We start from the raw sequence: 5,193 nt of genomic DNA, 5'->3' as shown, positions 1-5,193 counted from the left end.
CGGGGATTGAACTCAGGCCCTTGAGCTTGCCAGGGAAGTGCTTATTCCACTGAGATACCTCCCCAGCCCTATTAATCTGTTTTTGCTAGATAAGTGCTGAATATTTTCTCCTACATGTAAAATTTTATTTATTATTATTAGTAGTAGTAGTAGTATTTTTTTTTTTTTTTTGGTGATACCAGGGATTGAACTCAGGACCCTGCGCTTGCCAGGCAAGAACTTATTTTACTGAGCTATCTCTCAGGCCCTACATGTAAAATTTTAAAGAAAATAAAAGATGGAGGGCTGGGGAGATGGCTCAGTAGAATAAATGCTTCCCCAGCAAGTGTAAGGGCCTGAGTTCAATCCCCGGTTCTATCAAAAAAAAAAAAAAAAAAGAAAAGAAAAGATGATGAAGAAATAGAAAGTAGGAATTAAAAGAAAATGGAAGGGCAATAAGTATAGAAGGGGATGGTATAAACAGAATGGAGTTAGTGAGGGTGGATAGTATCAAACAGTTGACACACACAGCAAAATATCACAGCGAAATTCACTAGTTTATACATTTTCAATGTGCAAATAATTAAAATAAAAATTAATGTGTCTTCATTTCCTGAAATATTAGAATAACTTGTGTCATGTGTGAAGTTTACCTTTAGCAAGTTATTGTTGACCTTTGGTTTATTTTTTTCTTAGTTTTTTTGTATTTTGGGGGAAGGGTCTACAGGGTGTTCAGCCTCCCAGGAGCTGGGACTACAGGTGCATGCCACCATACCCAGTCTCAATCACCATCTCGGTGCGCCCTGGGGTGGGGGCCAGCATGACAGGCCTGGGGATCGAATTTACGGCCCTTACATCTGCCTAAGCATGTGCTTTAATCCCCTGAACTATTTGGCCAGCTCAATGTTCCCATTAATTTTTCCTGTTTTTATATTTGATTTAATTAAAATTGATTGGGGTCAGGGAGATAGTTCATTAGAATAAGAGCTTGTCTGGCAAGTGCAACGGCCTGAGTTCAATCCCTGGTTCTGCCAAAAAAAAAAAAAAAGACAAAAAGAAAAAATAATCAATTTTAATTGATTGATTGTTGTTGTTGTTTTTTTTTTTTGCAGAACTGGGGACTGAACTCAGGCCCTTGTGCTTGCCAGGGAAGCGCTTATTCTACTGAGCCATCTCCCCAGCCCCTTTTTGTCTTTTTGAGACTGTTTCACTATGTAATTCAGGCTGACCTGGATCTCATTATGCAACCCTAACTGACCTCAAACTTGTGGCAATCCTCCTGGCTCAGCTTTCCCAGTGCTGGGCGTACAGGTGTGCACCACCATGACTAATGATTTTATTTTTAATGTTAAAATTTTAAAAAAATTGGGGTGGGGGGATGGCTGAATGGAATAAGTGTTTCCCTGGCAAGCACGAGGGCCTGAGTTCAATCCCTGGTTCCACAAAAAAAAATAAAAATAAAAATAAAAATAAAAAATCAGGGCTGGCGAGATAGCTCAGTGGCCTAAAGCGCCTGCTTAGGCAAGCTTAGGCAAGCATGCAGGGACCTCGGTTCGATCCCCAGCACCACATGCCATGCCAGCCCCGCCCCCAGGGTGGGCTGAGCTGACCATAAAAAATAAAAAAAATAAATAAATAAAGGAAACATTTAAAAAAAATTTAAAAATTATCTGATATTTATTTGGTGAGGGTCTGGCTATACAGCTTGGATTTATAGTGATCCTCCTGTCTCAGGCTCCCCATTGCTGGTGTTATAGATGTGTGCCACCGTGCCGTTTCAGTGCCTAGCATGGTTTGCCCAGGCTAGCTTGGCATGTGGTACTGGGGACTGAAGCTTTCCAGGCAGGTGCTTCGACTGCCAAAGTATTTCCACAGCCCTGATTATTTCATTTTTATCCATCATTGTTTAAGATACCCGAAAACCTTAAAATAGGAAAATAAAACACTGGTCTTATGAGTCATTTGTTTGTTTGTCATCCTGATAAGTAAGCCCAGGGCTTTGAGTAGATCCCATTAAAAAGGCCTCACTCATGCCATCTGTTATTTTTTTTTATTCCACTTTAAGACCTTTGAAATTTCAGGGTTTTTGTCCCACACAGTGAATTCATAGTTAGGTCCGTTTTAAAATGTATGTATTTATTTTGTCTTTTTTATGTATGTAGTACAGGATGTAGAGGGTGTCACTACACAGATTGGACTGGTAGTGATCCTCCTGTTTCAGCCTCCCAAGCCCTGGGATTACAGGCATGGACTACCACGCCCAGTCTCAGTCACTGTTTCAGCTTGCCCTGGGGGCAGGGCTGGCACAGCAGGCCACACCACCCAGTGGGTTGGAACCCAGGCTCCTGCACCTGCCTAAGCAGGCACTTTTGGGTTTTTTGTATTTTTTTATGGAAGGGTCTACAGGGTGTTCAGGGTCTCACTACTAGGTCTGATTCATAGTGATCCGCCTGTTTACAGCCTCCCAAGAGCTGGGATTACAGGCGTGTGCCACCACACCCAACCTCAATTGCCTCTCAGCATGTCCCCAGGGGCAGGGCCAGCAAGGCTGGCCAGGTGATCAAACCCCTGACCCCTGCGCTTGCTTGCAGGCACTTTAATCTGCTGAGCTATTTGGGTGGCCCTTAAAAGTATCCTCTTTTTGGGGGGAGAGGGGAGGTTGGTGGTACGGGGGATTGAACTCAGAACCCTAAGATTGCCAGGCAAGCGCTTATTCTACTGAGCCATCTCTCCAGCCCTCTTATTTTGTCTTTTTGAAAGAGGGTCTCACTATGAAGATCAGGCTGACCTTGAGCTCACTTTTTTTTTTTTTTTTTTGCAGAACAAGGGATTGAACTCAGGCCCTTACACCTACCAGGGAGGCGCCTATTCTACTAAGCCATCTCCCTGGCCCTTTGAGCTCACTTTTTAACCCACACTGGTCTCAAACTCACAACAATCCTGCCTCAGCCTCCCAAGTGGGGGGATTACAAGCATGTGCCACCACACCCAGTTTAAAAAACCTTTTATGAGACAGGATTTCACTATGTAGTTCAGGCTGTTCTGGTACTCACAGCAAGCCTCTTGCCTCAACCTCCCAACTACTGAAATCATAGGTGTATACCACCATGCTGCCTCACTATTAGGTCTTTTAGTAGATGAGGACTGTGAGGAATTCCCTGTAATTAAGGATGAAGGTTCAACCTATATGCTGATTTTGAAAGCAATATTTTACCTTCCTATCTTGTTATTCACAGAATTTATATTTTTACCTGACTTTCCCCTTTAATTGTATTAGCCTTTCATTGTGATAATATTTGTCCATTTAAATCTTTATTATTCCTTTTTTGTCTTCTAATATTTATTTATTTATTTTAATTTTTTTTTTTGGGCGGAACCAGGGATTGAACTCAGACCCTTGCACTTGCCAGGGAAGCACTTACCAGGGAAGCACTTATTCCACTGAGCCATCTGCCTGGCCCCTAATATTTATTTTTGTTTGCACAAGAATTTCACAGTTAAGTTATTTTTTTAAATTTATTTATTTATTTATGTGTGTGTGTGTGTGTGTGTGTGTGTGGCCAGCTCAGCCCACCAGGGGGTGGGTCTGGCTGGCATGTGGTGCTGGGGGATTGAACCGCCGTCCCTGTGCTTTGCTAAGCTTGTTCTAAATAGGTGCTTTAGACCACTGAGTCATCGCACCAGCCCCCATATTTAAGTTATAATAGCTTCTAAATTAATCCTGTTTCCTTTGTTTTTATGCTCGTTAAGTTTTAGGAGAAATACCTGATGTAAATGTTTTATAAGTACACCCCATCACCATGAGAAATCAGTGAAAATTTTAATCCTGTTTCCTCTGTGTGGGTGAGCACTATCCCTGTTCCTTCCTGTCTTCCTTTCCACTTTCTTGGTTCAGAGCCAGTAAGTGTGTAAGTGGGTTTTTCCTGGCAAAGGCAGACCCCTAAACTGATAAGGTGAGCTATACATGGAAGCTGCCTTTTTCTCTTAAAGTTTATGGTTGCTATGTGGCTCAGCATTGTCTTGATAAATCTATGCAGGTTTCGTCCCAAGGGCAGATTTTCTTATGTTAGTAAAATGTTGAGGGGATGGGGAGATGGCTCAGTAGAATAAGCACTTCCCTGGCAAGCACAAGGGCCTGAGTTCAATCCCCAGTTTCTCAAAGAAAAAAAAAATCCCAGTGCTGGGGAGGCTGAAACAGGAGGATCACTATGAGTCAGAGCTGTGTAGTGAGAACCTGTACCAAATACATAAAAAAAATTGTCAATCTTTTCCTTCTTTCTTTCTTTCTTTCTTTCTTTCTTTCTTTCTTTCTTTCTTTCTTTCTTTCTTTCTTTCTTTCTTTTGTGGAGCCAGGGATTGAACTCAGGCCCTTGCGCTTGCCAGGCAAGCGCTTATTCTATCAAGCCATCTCCTTGGCCCTAAGCTATCTTTCTGGTCCCCCTCTTTCTTGTTTTGAGACATGGTCTTGCTGTATAGTTCAGTCTGACCTTGTGTTCACTAAGTAGCCTAGGATGGCCTTGATTTCCCAGTGAGCCTCCTGCCTCAGCCTACTAAGTTCTGGGGTGAAAAGTGTGTACCACCATGCAAGGTCAAGATCTTTAATACATTTTTTATATAAAGCATATGAAATATTCATGTATTCAGTTAGAGAGCAGTAGTTTTGTGTAGTCTCATTCATTAAGTTTTGTCAGTTTATTTTCAGATTAGATTCTTTTTTGAGAGAGGATCTCACTATGTAGCTCTGGGGGTGAGCTTAAACTTACTATATAATGTAGGCTGACCTCGAACTCACAGTGATCATGCTCCCTCCTGAGTGTAACAGATTTTTCAGGCAGCATAGAAGAAGAGAAACAGGCGAAGTAGAAAGGGAAAGGGGCTTTATTATCTTTGAGGGCATGGAAAAGATAAGAGCTTCTCTGAACTGGAACAAAGGGAGGCTGAGGCTCTTATGGCCTTCTGTCAAAGGTGGAGTTTGAGGTGAGTGTTTAGAAATAGAAGAGGAGGGCTGGTGAGATGGCTCAGTGGTCTAAAGCACCTACTTAGAACAAGCTTGGCCAAAGCAGAGGGACCACGGTTCGATCCCCCAGCACCACATGCCAGCCAGCCCTGCCCCCTGGTGGGCTGAGCTGGCCACACACACACACACACACACACACACACACACACAAATAAATAAATGTTTAAAAATAAATAAATAAATAAATAAATAAATAA

The sequence above is a fragment of the Octodon degus genome, unplaced genomic scaffold (assembly GCF_000260255.1).
Source record: "Octodon degus isolate 3935 unplaced genomic scaffold, OctDeg1.0 scaffold00002, whole genome shotgun sequence".
Classification (NCBI taxonomy): Eukaryota; Metazoa; Chordata; class Mammalia; order Rodentia; family Octodontidae; genus Octodon; species Octodon degus.
Note: the sequence above shows the minus strand (reverse complement) of the source record.